General features: G+C 39.4%; 1 protein-coding gene across 3 annotated transcripts in view; it reads left to right on the top strand.

Moving 5' to 3' along the window:
• Positions 1-624: 624 nt before the first annotated feature.
• LOC140741354 (ras-related protein Rab-5C) overlaps positions 625-16,355 on the top strand; it is a 35,969-nt gene continuing 20,238 nt past the window's right edge. Inside the window, exons 1-3 of one of the 3 annotated variants that reach the window (XM_073071485.1) lie at positions 625-828; positions 15,275-15,433; positions 15,537-15,591. The gene's annotated coding sequence lies outside the window, so the exon portion shown is untranslated. The remainder of the gene's footprint in view (positions 829-15,274; positions 15,434-15,536; positions 15,592-16,355) is intronic. The other 2 variants (XM_073071487.1, XM_073071484.1) reach the window with 2 other exon arrangements.

Here is a 16,355-nt window from a genome sequence, read left to right as displayed (position 1 = left end):
TTATCTGTACGGATTAATTTATTGAGTTTTAAATATATAACTAAATAGGTATATAGTAATCACCAAAACTATACCAATTTGATATCATTGCATGGATAGCAAGAGAACAATTTTCCCCAACTCGTACGGCGCAAAACTAATTTTAAACATACGGTTGTAACAATGACACTCACCTAAAATAATATTCTGAAACTAAAATAAATAAGATTGGAGAGCTCTACAAAAGACCTAATTGAAATTGCCAATTGTTATAAGTGTTCGAATTCCAATACAAAATTTATTTCTCCTATCACCCTCCTACTCTGCGTTCCGAGGTTAGAATCCACTTGTCAATCAACCCTCAAGTCCCTGGGAAATTGCAATGCCCTCTAAGGACTGTAGTTGTCTCAAACTCCATCCATTAAAAAGGTCCCATACAGGACTACATCTCCCGACATGCTCTTACTTCACTGTTATTGGTCCATCCTCCGACATAACATCCTCCGACATAGCATTAATTGGCTGTCTCGAGTCACCCGACTGCTCTCTCCAAGCTTCAGTCCATTCCGTTTACTGATTGGGTAGATGTAATGCCAATCGAGGATACGCGCTTTCTTACTTTTTATGTAGTTTCCGGAAGAGGAATGGGCGGGCCGGTGATGCGAAAGCGGAAAGGCGGAAGTGGAGGCCGAAACTTGGGCCTGGAGTTTTTTTTAATCTGAAGCAGCCAGGAGAAGTGAAATAAGAAACTGAGACTCAAGCGAAGTTGTTGCTGTTGCACGTTTCGCGCCTTTCCCATTGTCGCTGTTTGTGTATCAGTTCGTAGTGGGTGAACGCCCTGTTCGTGAGGTAAATACTTCTGTATACATTCGGGTAGTTGTTGTGGGAGGTGGGCTGGCAGAGCCGGGCATTCCCACCCCTCAGACCGAGATTAAAGGGGGTTTCGACGCCTTCTTCGTTCCGTAACGCCACAAAGAAACTTCAGAGAGAAGCCAGGCTACAGTGACATTAGTGGAAACTGCTGTGTCTAACCTGCGTGTAATGGTGCCCTGTTCCTGATTTCTAGCACGGTGTTAAATATTTCAAGCTCCATTACTTTAAAAAGCTTGTATGTAAACAACAAAACTTGGAGAGAGTACTAATGCATCACGGTTTCTGCTCTGTCAATTACTTTATTTAAAAAATGTACTGCGAAGCAATTCTGGGACATGGTGTGAAGTTTAAACCTCGGTGTAAATTATTTTATTTCTGATTTGAAACAAATCCTTTTTTCTTATCAATTTTGTTGCTCAAGTTTCCATCATTCCTTCCTCTTTTTTTTCTGGTTTTCAGTTTATTCCTGCCCCTCAATCATGCGGCGTTTGGCATCTGCTTTGTCTCCCAACTTGCTCTTTCTGTGGCTTAAAAGTGTATTCAACATTAATGTTAATGCAAGTGATGTTTTGCTAGCAATATTTTATACCCAGTAATTAATCTTGCTGCGTTATGTTAAGTGATTCCTGGGTCAATAAAATTGTTTATATGCCTTTGGTTCTCTTGGGTTTGGTGGGTGGGGGTGGGGGGGGGGTAGGAAAGGAACTAGTCCTACAGAAGGGTCTTGGCCCGAAACGTCTACTGTTTACTCTTTTCTATAGATGCCGCCTGGTGAGTTCCTCCAGCATTTTGTGCGTGCTTGGATTTCTAGCATCTGCCAGGTTTTCTCTTGTTTGTGGAAGAAGTCTACATCTTTTGACAAGGACAAAAGGGATATTTGGTTGGGGGCTGGGGGCTCCATGATAGTAGTTGTATGCATTTGTTTTAATAGTTCAAAGCCTAGGTAGTACTTCATTGAAGCTTTTCAAACAACTTGGACATCCAGAGCCTTTTGTTTTCTAAAGTAAAAATAGAGTAGCCTTTTCCAATTTTTGTATTGCTGATGCACCTATTGGTTTAGACCATAAGATATAGGAGCAGAATTAGGCCATTTGGCCCATTATTAGTCCAACTAAAATCTCTTGTTCAATTGCATACTTCAAGTGTTTTTGTGACTCTTATTCCTCAATTCCCTTTTCAAATCTACAAAATGAAACAAAAACAGGAAGTGCAACTTTAATAAAGTACATGAGATAACTGAGTCCAATAGTGGTCCAGGTTGTTGCAAATATTGCAATCCTTTCTTTTGTTAACATTATTACCATTTTAATCCCCTTAGGATATTGACAGGCTACAGTGAGCATTAATTTGCAATTATTAGAAATACTGTTTTTGTTTTAATTACTACAAGTTCAAAAGTCACAATTTCTTTTAATAAACTCATTCTTTCAAAATTTTTCACAATGGGTTCTGATGGAAGAAGGAACAGTTAACGAAGAGCTATTGCATGCTAACTATTTCTCTTTGCACAGATGCTGCCTGACCTGAGGAGTTCCATAATTTTTAATTTCAGACTTTTGTTTTACTTTAATGTTTTTCAAGATTCATGTACATGGATATTATGTGTGAATATTTGAACCTTGATAGTTGGGTTTAAAATCTGCAGGTAATGAAACTATATGACAAGTATATTCCCATAAAATTGGCATGAGGCTAAAGTTATTCATTAACATTATATAGCTGTACTGCCTCTTCAGTTAAAATATCTTGGTATTTATGGCACTGCTTAACTTTCTACTTGTATTCTGTTGTATTTAAGTATGACTCATTAATTGTAGCTAAAAGTACACCTTGGACTGCACAAATAATGATTCCGAAGAAGTTCCATTGTGCAAATTGGAAGTGTAAATTATGATAGAAAAACTTGTTCTTCCTTAAATGAGTGTGTGGGGAGGGAATGCCGAATTTTCATGGTTTCATATTCACAAACTGAATTAAACAAATCACAAGGATAAGGTGTTTTTTTTTTAAATTTGGCTTTTAAGTTTGTATTGTATGATGCAGGAAGTAACCCTCAGTCCTACAATAGATGATCAGCAAATAGTAATTATCTTGACCACAAACCATATAACAGGTTGCTCAAGTCCTTCATTCACTTCTGGGTGCCAGGTTTTGAATCTTTCATTTCTCCCTTTATTTGTAACACCAAAGAGAAATGGATTAAATGTTTTCATTTCAAAAGGGCCCAAAGAGTGAGAGTATTTGATTATGGGAGATGATAAATGCAGTATGTGTTGCTTAAAATTGAAGATTGAGGAGTGATTTTATGTGGGAGGGGTTGGGAGAATTAAAGCAGATTACTTTGATAAACTGAAGTAAAAGCAGAGGGCAGAAAGTAATGATCTTTAGAGTCAGAAACAGCAATGATTTTCTCAGCAGTGTGGCCTACAATGCATTGTCTGAAAAGATGACAGCAGCATATTTGGACGTTGCATGTATGGTTTAAAAGGAAACACTTAAGAGACATGGGAAATGAGCAGAGAATGACAAGTTTAAGCACAGGCTGAAAGCCAAATGGCTGGTTCCTGTGCTATGTGATTTTTCTTTCCTATAATTACTAAATTTGTTTTGGTAGCTGTCATAGTTGATTGAAGTATGCGGTAATGGTTTTCCTGCATCCCTGTCTTCCACTATCACCACCAAACTTAATGTTCTTTTTTTTCTCCCCCAGATTTGGGGTACAGTGGCAGGTAATCTAAAGACCTTACAAAAGCTATCAATTATAGTGGTATTGTTCATAATGGGTGATTTTAAAAAAATATATATATAAATGTGCATTTGCTGCAGAATTAACAAATTGTCTTGCATTTGGAACAAATAGATTTAAAAAGGTGAATTGATTATAATAAAATTCTTGCTATGTATTTCATTGAAAATATTTTTCTATTGACTTTATAGTTTAACTTGGAGGTAATTTTGGCAAGATTTTCTAGTCAAAGGTTCATTTATTATCAAATCATGTATCCATATATAACTCTGAAATTAGTGAACATTTGTGACAGCCATGAAACAGAGCATGAAAGGTATTCAGAGAGAAGCATCAAACCCACCCACCACCCCCCACACAAAAAAGAACAGCATCCCGATCATCAACCCCGAAACACCACCCCCCTGCGCAAAATGGAGCAGGAACATCAACACCCCCCCGGCACAAAAAATTAACAGAACGTCAACCCCCAAGCATCTCTCTTGCACAACAAAACGGAAAAGGAGCAGGCGATTAAAAATACAGAATATAAAGACTGAGAGTCTGAAAAAGCCCACAATCCATAAATGCAATAGTCCAATCCATAAACGCTGAATCACGATACCATCCTCCGATATCACAGACGTTCATCGAAAGAGAGGCCTACCTGCCTGCCACAAAGCAATGACCGCTCACAGATTCCTTCTCTGGCAGCGATCAAAAGAAAAGGACTGTCTTGGTCACAGTTGCTGTTCAGCAATAATTTTGGTATTGAAAGTTAGCTGAATGTCATTGGGGTTGGTTGTGAGAAGCAAGGGACAAAGGTTTCTCATCTTAAAACTTATTAGAGAGTAAGCATTCATTCAAAGGCTTATCCTGTGAATCATTACATTTTACTTATACATAATGCCATGATAAGTTGTGTTCATTTGCAATTTTTAGGTTTTATTTCCAAACAGATTTTTAAAACAAAATGCAGCACAGTACAGGAACAAGCCCTTTGGCCCACAATATTGTACTGAACTAATGAAATGAGTAATTAAGTGCCAAACTAAACTAATCTTTCGGTGTCCACGTCCTTCCATTTCCTGCACCTTTGTGTGTCAATTTAAGTGCCTCGTAAATGTCTCTCTCACATTTGCTTCACCCTAGGCAGCCCGTTCCAAGCATCTACCACTTTTTTTTTAAAAACCTTGTCCTGTATATCTCCTTTGAAATTACATGCTCTCACCTTAAATGCATGCCTTCTGATATTAGCCAATTTAACTTTGGGGAGAAGAAAAGATGCTGGCTGTCTACTCTTTCTATGCCCCATAATTTTAAAATTTTTATCAGGTCTCTTCTCGGTCTCCGGGGGTGGGGACAACCCAAGTGGTAAACCTCTTCTGCGTTCTCTCTAAAGCTTTGTCTTTCCTATAATGGGGTGACCAAAACTGAATGCAATTATCCAGATGTAGTGTTTTATAAAGTTATACCCTTCCTGTCTCTATCTCGATTCCTCAACTAATAAAGGTAGGCATACCATCTGCTGCCTTTTCCACCTATCGAACTGTGTGACCAAGATCTCTTTGCCCATCAACACTGTTATGGGTCTTGCCATTAAGTATATTATCTCTACTGTTGATCTCCCAAAATGCAGCATTTCCCATTTGGCCACATTAAACTGTCTGCCATTTCTCTGCCCATATCTTCCACAGCATTCTTTGTTAATCTTCTACACTATCCACAATGCCACCAATTTTTGATTTGTTGTGATAAAACAATAAAATGCTGAAGCAGAACTGATTACCCAAGATTTTAGCTTTCCAGTGCTAATATCTGTGCTGTATTGTCACTTACACCCCCATTCAAAGATTAGTTTGTCTTGCTTCCTTTCATAGATTGTCTTTTCTATCAAGCTTGATCGTTGATTAAGCCAGTCTTGAATTTCCCCAGGTGTTTTCAAATCCCATGTGAAAGTAACTAGAAATTATCTATGATTCATCCAGATGCAATTTGCTGTTCTGCTAGATCCAATTTTGTTGGGTGTTACCTCTCTTGATGTTACTTTGGCTGACTTAAAATTGACTTGACTCTCTTTCTCCCCCCCCCCCCCCCCTCTAATTTTCCATGGCATATATGGAAGTGGAAAAGGTGACTTTCTGCCAAGTATAGCTCAAGAACAGAGGAACATGATTCTTTGAACTGCTTTATTTAACTAGCTTTCCTTGAACCGATCAAACTTGATTTCAAATATGCATTATCATTTGGGGAGTTTTGTTAAACTTTGACAAGCTTTAAAATTTTGCTAAGTAATACTTAATTGAAAATCAAAAGCTGCAGATGCCAGAAATCTGAAACGTGAATCGAAATTCTAGAAGCCCTCAGCGGTCAATAAGTGTCTGTGGAAAGAGAAACAATTGACGTTTCATGTCAGGAACCCTTCGTCAGAATTGTTAGATGCTGTCAAACCTGTTCTCAATGACTGAACAAACATCAGTGATCGCTATTTGGAATGAAGGTTACCAGGGCTGCCTCCGTTTGTTTTGGGGCTACCAGCTGCTTCTATTCTGTAGTAACTGCTAGGCAGACTTCATTCACCAACTTCAGCCAAACCCTGCCCTTCCTCACCCCATAAATTGAACTGGTACTGTAAAACAGAACTCCTCCCTTTGATTGGACCTGTTGTCTAGAACTCCATAGCATTGGCTGTTGCACAGTAAAATCCTCTTCACCATCTTGCAGGGAGGAGTTCCCCATACTAACCTTCCAGTGTTGTGTTGTGGACCCAAGTTTGCTAGAAATTGGAACACTCCTTAATACTTAATTCAGGGAATACTTACAGTAAGCGGACCAAAGACAACCTCTATTGCCCTAAGAGCATGGCTAGTTTAAAATCTAAGTCTCAATATACCATACCTTTATGTCCAAAGTGCTGCTAAAAAGTCCTTAACCTCATATTTAAATACTGAAGTTCTTTGCACAAGTGTTCTTTCCTTATATTTGAGCCTGAAGAGTACTTTGCATGTACCATTGTTCACTTGTTTGTTCGTGAGTGATTTACAGTCAGAATAAAAGGATAAAAGTGGAGAAGCCCAGCTTTTCTACCACATCCTAGGATTCCTGAGTGTTGCACAGATATGAAAATATTGAAACTTAGCCAGTCTAAACTTGCACATTGCTTTCAGGCATTGCTCGCTATGTTCAAAAGTAATGACTACAATATTTTGGCTGAAAAAGTGTTCATTGCATTCTTAAGTTGATTTAAGTCTAATCCCTGTTTTACATAGTTTAAACCTAGAAACTTAAATGTTAGTTGTTTTATGCTAGATGATTACAGAACCATCTGTAATATTTTTTTCATTTTTTTTTAGCTTGACTAAAAAGCTTGGAAAAGTTTGATGTCAAATGGAGCTGTATTCAACGTAACTCATCCAAATGGCCAATGATCTGATTTGTCATTTTCCTCTGGCATTTTTAAATGTTTTTCCATACATCCCTTGTCTTGTCTTTTTTTGTCTCAACTTTTGGTTACCTAGATGTTACAAATTCATGTGTCAAAGGATTTGGTAATGCAGCCTTAACATCTTACAATTTGGATGAGGGCACTAAAAATACTGTTGGTAAATTTGATAACAAGTCGAAAGGTATACACGGGTTACAAAGCTATAAAAATAGGATAAAGGAATAGGGAAAGATCTGGCAAATTGGGCTATTAAAAAGATGCATAATCTTGTAGTGGTATTGAGTTTGCTGACTGCAAAGTTCTAAACTAAAACGAAGACCTTAAATCTTATCAGATATAAATAGCCATGGGTACTCTCACAAAAGGGAGATTATACTGTCACTACCCAATCTTCAAAGACTAGTTTACTTCCCTGTTTATTCTCCACGCCGAGATTTAGCTGCCAATGCCCACTATTCAAGCAGTGGGTCCCCTCTCCCTACCAAGGAGAAGAATGCTTCGAGCTAGCATAGTAGTTTAAATACAGTTCATTTATTTTCAGTAATGCACATTCAAATCCAAACAATGTTCTGAAAACATTTTTTTTTTTAAACTCAAAAGATTTCTATTTTCAACATTTCCAAATTACAAACAAATCCTAAAACACATACTTCCAAAACATAGGTACAAATCTTATAAACTAAAAAGATATAACGATGCCAATGAACAAATCTGCCGCCACAGAAACTGAAGCCAGAGGAATGGATTCTAGTCATCCTGTCTTCCTAACATACTACTTGATGTTCTTCAACAACTCCCAATAAGCCTGATCTTCTCTTTACATTTATACCCTATCACTTGGGTAACGTCACACATCTATTTCCTCAGGTTCTCTTTTTACACAAATGGTCTAAAAGCATTTGGAGACAGATCTCAGCTCACTGTTCACAGTTCACAATTAATGCTATAAAGCTAAGTTCCTTGAGTACATAAACGTTCCAACTATAAACACGAGTTTTTTGATAAGTTAAATGATATTGTCCATCTGCTTCTGCAAGCTTCCTTAAGCTTAGAGTCAACTTTTCGGTTTGAATTCTGCTAACTTTTTATCCTCTGGATGCAGACTTATTCCAAAAATCAAGTTTTATTCTGATTCTTAATGGTGATAAACAATGCTTTATCTTTTGAAGTGATCAAATGGCGTAATAAGTGAATTAATGTCAAACAAGGTAAGTTTGATAGGCTCTCTTTTGCAGTGGACACTACCAAATCTAGGTGTTATAATACCACTACTTGATTTTATTTTCCTTTTACCAATAATATCAAAACCTTCCAGTGCAGGGGTTTCCAATATGGGGTTCACAGACCCTCTTGCTTAATGATATTGGTCAATGACAAAGGTTGCGAACCCCTGCTCTGGTGGTTAGGCTGGCATTATAATTAAATTTGCACTTGTTGAGGTAGCTTGTTCCCTTTTGGCGATGTGGAATCAAAGTTCTGTCTGAAACCAAAAGGAAAATGGGAGATAAAGTAGGATATTAATGATTGCTTGGTAAATCTTACTACAATGTTGATGTATTGTGCCAAACACAAGGAAATATTGACTCTTCAAATATAAAATTTGCTTTCTGAATTTCTGGTTCTTAGCAAAACTCTGCCTAACATGTTTCACTCTCCCCAGATACTACCTGAACTGGTGAATACTTAGAGCATTGTTTGTGTTTTGGATTTGACAAGGCAGTCTTTTGGTTTCCATAATTTTTTATCCCCAAATATTGAGTTGTCAATCTATAACTACTGGACCAGCTAGACTGCAGTATCTACTGATTCCTAGGCAATGGAAGACCTTGCTGCTTTGTGATTGGTTGAAAGATGTGGGATGGGACACAGACAGTGTGCAAACTGATTGTTGCTTTGTTAATACTGATACCAGACTTTGAGACTGGATCTACTGCCATGGTCACTGGACCGAATCCATTGATGGAACCATTTAAATCTATCCAAGTACAAGATCTATATCCTCAAAGCTTCACCTGATTTTTTTTTTGTTTGCTTGGACTGAACTATGTAACCAAAACCCATTGCTTGTAATTTCATCTGATTGGGGTAAGTAAATTATGGATTGTACCAATTTGTTTGCTTTCCTCTTCGAATTTCTCACATTCCATTTATTTTTCTAAGCAAAGCCTAGCATTTCTAAAAATATTTTAATCCCAGAAGTGTCATTTCTGGAAAGATTGCAAAATTGTTAGTTTTTGAAAGATGCTTATGACTTTTAATAGGTCATAAATAATTTTTAGAAAAATATTTGTTTATTTGGGAAAAGTCAATAAAAACCCTAGGGCATATATAATCACATGGACTTGTAGAGAATTTATTCAGGAATTCAAATAAGTAATTACTTTTTGTATATATTCCATATTAACATTGGTACAGCAGAAAATATTACCCAGAACTAAAGGTAAAAAACCTCATTTGGAGAGATTTCTGGAGTCTTATCAATGTCATATTTTCCATATCGTTGTATCAAATCAAAACAATCTTCAGCTTTTGTCATAGCATGTAGAATTACAGTACAATAATTCAAATGTGGGGTTCCACACGGCCATAACCTAGGCCCCATTTGGTTGTAAAATGAATATATTTAATCAAAGACTGCTTTCCATACTTTGTTTTCCATACTTTCATAACCTAGTAATAATCATAATTTTCCAAGTCTTCCACATCTTCATCTGAACTTTCCCCACTCTCTGAGGTGGATGCCTGCTTCTCACAGTCTGCCAGTCTACACACGTCAGTACACCTGAGGCCATTTGCAACACACATACATCTTGGGAGTGAACGTTTCTTTGGACAGTTACAGGCCAGTAGATCCAGGACGGCATCGGGTGCTGGCTGGCCTTCCATTCAGTGCACCACCAACTGTTCAGCTTCCTCTTCTCTCTCCATCTTCCATCTTGTGGGTCCTTCTCCAAACATCTACTCCATATACCAGCCTGGTAGTTGGCTCACTGTGCATGTTTTGTTAAGCAGTCCTTGCATGTTGGGAGTTGATGACTTTTGATTCCACCTTTTTGGGCACAGAAAAGGTGATACCTGAGCTCATTGGCCTTGGTGGTCAATGTTTTTGGGGCATACAGGAGACATGTAAATGCCTCCAGTTTGTCCATCAGTTCTGGGGAGAGGTCCCATTCTTGACCCAACTCTAAATGTGTCCTGAGTTTCCCTGTTGTTGGTCAGAAAGTTTAGGGCACTTGTCTTCCCTTTGCCTGCAAAAGCGCTTACAGTGTCACATTCTGTATATGTGTGCAACTCGATGTGAGCCCTACAAACCTCTATGCCAACAGTGGCAGCAACCTTCTTGATGTCTACAAGCCTTGTATGGGTTCTAGTGCCACACTTCTGGAACAATGGGGCCTCAATCTTGTCACAAAATGCTAAAGACATGATAAAGACATCTGTGTCTTCTGAGCAAATCACTACAGATTGCTATCCCTCTCTTGTGGCATGGGCAGCATGGAGAAGTAGGCAGCCATCTGCTTCTTGTTGACACTGAAGAGCTGACACCTCACTGTCTTGAGATGTGATTCTCAAGATTTGTCATTCACAGTTGCATACAGAATCTTCTGTAGCTTTGCTCTGTGCTCTGCCTTCCTCCATTCATGGACTATGAAAGCTACCACTGCTGCAGTGCTATCACATATTTTCTGGCACTAGGGGTGTATACCTTGCCAAAAATCACATTATTCCCCATCTCTTCCACCCCCCCCCCCCCCCAGATGGTACTAGTGGCTCAAATTTGGGGTCTTGGCTCACGGACTAATTATATAATCAGCTCATAGTAGTGGTGAGTGAAGTTATTCACTATGATCTCAGTGAATGATTTCAGGTTATGCCATTGTTTGCTTTGATCCTCCGGTGATTGACAACGAAGTATGCCATGACCCATAGTAATAGGAATTTGTCATTAGCCCAAGTTCAAAAGTTATTACCAGGAACTGATTAAAACAGAATTTTAACAGAAAATTAGAGACCTGGTTCATTTTGGCAACTTCTGATTGATATTTCATAAAACACTGGCTGCCCAGGTTTCTACAGGGGCTGTTCAGAAATGAGAAATGGGAAAACTTTTAAAATTTAAAATGCTGTTTCTGATAACTTTTTTAAAGAACATCAGTAAAATATTGTGATTGCGGACGGGATAGAATTAAAGATCCAAGCTATAAAACAAGAATCCTTTTTGAAGGGTAGTTTAATGCTTGGAAATGTATCTTTTCTACTTTATTTGTAGCTTTGCAATGACAATGATTGGTGCATTGATCGTAGTCATACAGCACGGAAACAGGACCGCCCCCCACACCACTCCCCAGTCCATGCCGACCACAGCATCCTCCTTGCTAGTCCCAGTTGCATGTGTTCAGTCCCTAACCCTTCAAGCATTTCCCTCCATGTACCTCTGCAACTGCCTCTAACTGTTGCCACTGTACTCGCCTCGACCACCTCCTTTGGCAGCTCGTTCCAGATACTTACTACCCTCTGTGTAAAGTTACCCCTAGTCTCTCTCTTAAATCTCTCCCTTCTTGTATTTGTGCCCTCTAGTCTTGGACCCCCCCCCCCCCCCCACCCCCAACCCGGGGGAAAAAGACTATGGTAGGTATTCCCTCCATTGTGTGCGGTCAACCATGATTGTTGCGTCTCAGCTGTCTATGCACTAGCCAGTCTGCAAGCCAGGGCAGTACAATATGGAGAGCAGGCTGTTGTCCATTCAGCAGACTCACCCTCTCCACTCAGCCTATGAATCCAAAGGAACTGCAGAGCCCAATACAGTTTGGCACCAGCAGCACTGCAGGAGTTGCCAATCAGTATTGAATTCAACGCAGGGCTTCCTTAACGACTCCAATTTTGGGCTTTTCCTCAGTGCTTACTCCTGAAGCGTTCCCTATGAGTGGGTATAGTTACAAGGCAGAGAAGGTTTGAGATTAGTTTTCCTTCTAGATGAACTGCCAACCATGGCTGACAAGCCTGATCTGCTCAAAGCAACCAATTTTATGGTGCCAGTAATCTGCCTTTGCCTCTTCTCCTGTCAGTAGAAACAATTCAGCCAGGCTTAGTAGCTAAGCCACATGTGAAGGCCAGGAGCTGGACTTGGTTGTCAGAGGCTATTCGAGAGCATGCCATTAGGAGCATTTAGTAGGTTGCGGAAGCTTATTCCCACTTATTCTTCACCCCACACCACCACCAACCCCCCCCGCCCCCGGGCTGTGACAACATTAAGGAACCAAAAGTCTATGACAATGGATATTATCAATACCCTTCATCGTTTTATAAACTTCTGTGAAGTTGCCCTCATTCTCATGCTCCAGCACATAAAGATCCAGCGTGGCCAGCTACTCTCTAACTCAGCCCTCCAGTCCAGGCAGCATCCTTGTAAATCTTTTCTGTGCCCTCTCCAGCTTTCATATAACAAGGTGATGAAAAACTACATGAATACTCCCAGTGTGATCTCACCAGCAACTTGTATAACTCTCAGCATAATGACCATACTTCTAAACTCAATGCCCTGACTAAAGGCCAGTATACTAGACACTCCCCTGTCTACATGCCACTTTCAGTGAACTGTGCACTTGTACTCCCATGTGCCTCTGTTCCATGATACTCGTCACTGCCCTGCCATTTACTCTGTAGGTCCTACCCTGGTTTGAATGTCCAAACTGCATTACCTCGCACTTACTCAAGTTGAAGTCCATTTACCCTCTCCCAGTCATCTCCCAACCTGATCAAACTATTTGTAAATCATTGTAATCTACTTCGCTATCAACAGACCCAAGCAGTACGGAAACGTAGTGGTTAGCATAAAGCTTTACAGTGCCAGCAATCGGGATTCTCTTCCTGCTGCTGTCAATAAGGAGTTTGTACATTCTCCCATGACTGTATCGGTTTCCCTTGGGTGCTCGGGTTTTGGCCGATGTTCCAATGACTTTCTGGTTAGGGTTAGTAAATTGTGGGCTTTCTAATTTAGCGCTAGAAGCACAACAGCACTTACAGGCTGCCCTCTGTACATCTTTTTCACCATGTGACAAATGAAGTTAATCTTTAATGTAGTATCATTGGCATGCTTGCTAATTGTGCCATGTACATTCACAAAAACACTTTATATATCTAAAGGATTAGAGACCCCATCAGTCACAGGCCTCCAGTTGGCCAATTAACTTTCAACTCACCTTCAGCTTCCTATTGAGACAATTCTGAACCCACCTCACTAGCTTCCCCTGAATCCCATATGATCTAACATTCTAGATCAACTTGCCACGTGGGACTTGGTCAAAGGTTTCACTAAAGTCCTTGTAGGCAACATTCACTATCCTATCTTCATCTCTCCTTAGTTATGTTCAAAAAAACTTAAGATTCATCAAATGTGACCTCCCCCTCAAAACTATGTTGCCTATTCTTGATCAGGCTTTGACTATCCAAGTGATAGTCGATCTTGTCCCTCAGAATGCCCTCCAGTATCTTCTCTACAACTGATGTCAGGCTGTATTTCCGTGACCTGTCCTTGCTACTCTTGAACAATGGAACAACATTAGCCACCCTCCGGTCGTCTTCAGGTTCATGGCAAATGACAAATCAAATATCACTAAGGGGCCTCCATGATTTCATCCTTGACCTCCCATAAGATCTGGGAGGTGCACTTCATCAGTCTGTGGAAATTTGCCAACCTCAGTGTGCTTCAAGGCTGCAATTAACACCTTCCTGTAATATGCATATGTTCTAAGACCTCACTACTAAATGGTGATGGGCAAAGTTTCCATTAGTGCTGTGGTACTAGTTTGCAACGGTTTCAGACTATTTGTATTCTTTAGCTGCACCTTTTAGGCCAAGTACTGTCGCGTTACCAGAAGGCTGAAATATAAGTTTCCTGCCCAGACAATTAATTTTTAACTACATGCAATGTGCATGTCAAGAACAACCAGTGATGGAAATTTGATATCAACAGTGTGAAGTCAAAAATGGGTGTACGATATATGCTGGGGATTGTGGTTATAAGATACTGCCCAAATGAGGTGTCCAGTGATTGTTTTCTTTACTAATTTTGCTTTCTGAATGGGTTTAGTTTTTCAATGAACTATTAAAACCATGTTCAAATAAAATCTTGGATGTGACAGGCTTGTGTAAATATTTGCATATTTGACAGAAGTCCTGGACTGCTTTTAATGCTGAAGCAGAAGAGGTGCTCTTCATTGGTTATACATTACTCTTGTCAGAACATCCTGACGATGTCAAGCCAATTACGAAAATGTTAATCACAATTATGTTGATATTTTTCCCCCTCAAGAAGGAGCAGCTGTGAGTGCTGAAGCTGTAAAAGGGGATTTTTTGCAGAGAGTTGGCTGTTTACATAGACCATAGAACATTACAGCACAGTACAGGCCCTTTGGCCCACAATTTTGTGCTAACCTTTTAACCTATTCCAAGATCCACCTAAACCTTTCTCTCCTAAATAGTCCTCCATTTTTTTGCTATCATCCTTTGAGGGAAATAAACTAGCATCCTAGTTGTTCAGCACGTTATTGGCGTGAAGGTGTGTTTTTTCTCTCCAAATAATTATCTTATCTGCAATCTCTAAAAGTGGCTTTGAAAGTTTTTTTTAAGCTTTGTTCTCTTCTGTAATCTTGGGTATCCTGCTCACCATTGGCAACAGAACCTTCAGTCATTTTGAAATTTAAGATTCTTTTCCTAATTGTTTTTCCTGTATCTTGATCCCTGTTATAGAACCTAAGTCTTTCACCACTTCTAATTTTCCCCATGCTCCAGTTCAGGATATTTTCTTTATCTTAATGTAATTACTATCAGCAGGCAATTGTTTGTTAATGAGGAAAAATTTGTCTGATGAATTGCTTGAGTTTTTATGGCATCTTTAATGTAGTAGTATATCCCCAGATTAATCTATTTGTAACATTGTTGTACATGTCTAATATTTGTGTGTGCATTACATAAACTAAATCAGTAATCGGTAATGTATTACCAAAATTCTGTGTGAAGTCTTCCTTTTGAGTTTACTGCTGTGTTTGGACCAAGTGCCAGCTTTGTTTAAAGTTGGACACTCTTAGCTTAAGGCCAAAAGTCATAAGTTCAGGTACTTCTGCCATGTGAAGCTATTTGAGATTTGCATTATCTAAAACTTGCCATTCAAGTACAGGTGCAGTTTCATTTGGCTCTCCGCTCAACCTGGACAACAGCAACATCTAAGTCATGCTGCTGTTTATTAATTACAGTTCAGCAGGTAGAACAGCTGGTTGAGTGGTGTTGCAACAACAACTTTGCACTAAACATCAGTAAGACCAAGGAATTGAGTGTGGACTTCAGGAAGGGGAAGTCGAAGGAATACACACCAGTCCACCCCGGTCAAAATTTCTGTTACTGTGAATAGCTAAGTGAGTAAAAAAAATTACCTGATTTCCAAAAAGCATAAAGTTAAAGATGACACATTTAATATTTTAAGCAAGATTACTACTTTTTTATTTCCACCTTTTACAGTTTCAAATTAAGAGAAGGAAAAGGGACCGAAGCAAAAGTTTGGGCACCCTGCACGGTCAGTACTTAGTAACACCCCCTTTGGCAAGTATCACAGCTTGTAAATGCTTTCTGTAGCCAGCTAAGAGTCTTTCAAGTCTTGTTTCGGGGATTTTTGCCCATTCTTCCTTGGTTCTGTGAGATTCTTGGGCTGTCCTGCATACACTGCTCTTTTGAGGTCTAGCCACAGATTTTCAATGATGTTTAGGTCAGGAAACTGAGGGCCATGGCAAAACCTTCAGCTTGCATCTCGAGGTAGTCCATTGTGGAGTTTGAGGTGTGTTTAGGATCATTATCCTGTTGTAGAAGCCATCTTCTTTTCACCTTCAGCTTTTTTTTTTAAACAGACAATGGGATGTTTGTTTCCAGAATTTGCTGGTATTTAATTGAATTCATTCTTTCCTCTACCAGTGAAATGTTCCCCGTACCACTGGCTGCAACACAAGCCCAAAGCATGATCGATCACCCCTGTGCTTAACAGTTGGAAAGGTGTTCTTTTCATGAAATTCTGCACCCTTTTTTCTCCAAACATACCTTTGCTCATTGTAGCCAAAAAGTTCTATTTTAACTTCATCAGCTCCCAGGACTTGTTTCCAAAATGCATCAGGCTTGTTTAGATGTTCCTTTGCAAGCAAACTTCTGATGCTGAATTTTGTGGTGAGGATGCAGGAAAGGTTTTCTTCTGATGGCTCTTCCATGAAGGTCATATTTGTGCAGGTGTCGCTGCACGGTAGAACAGTGCACCACCACTCCAGAGTCTGCTAAATCTTAGAAACATAGAAA

This window comes from Hemitrygon akajei, chromosome 18 (genome assembly GCF_048418815.1).
Source record: "Hemitrygon akajei chromosome 18, sHemAka1.3, whole genome shotgun sequence".
NCBI lineage: Eukaryota > Metazoa > Chordata > Chondrichthyes > Myliobatiformes > Dasyatidae > Hemitrygon > Hemitrygon akajei.
Note: the sequence above shows the minus strand (reverse complement) of the source record. Positions and strands in the feature narration are given on the sequence as shown.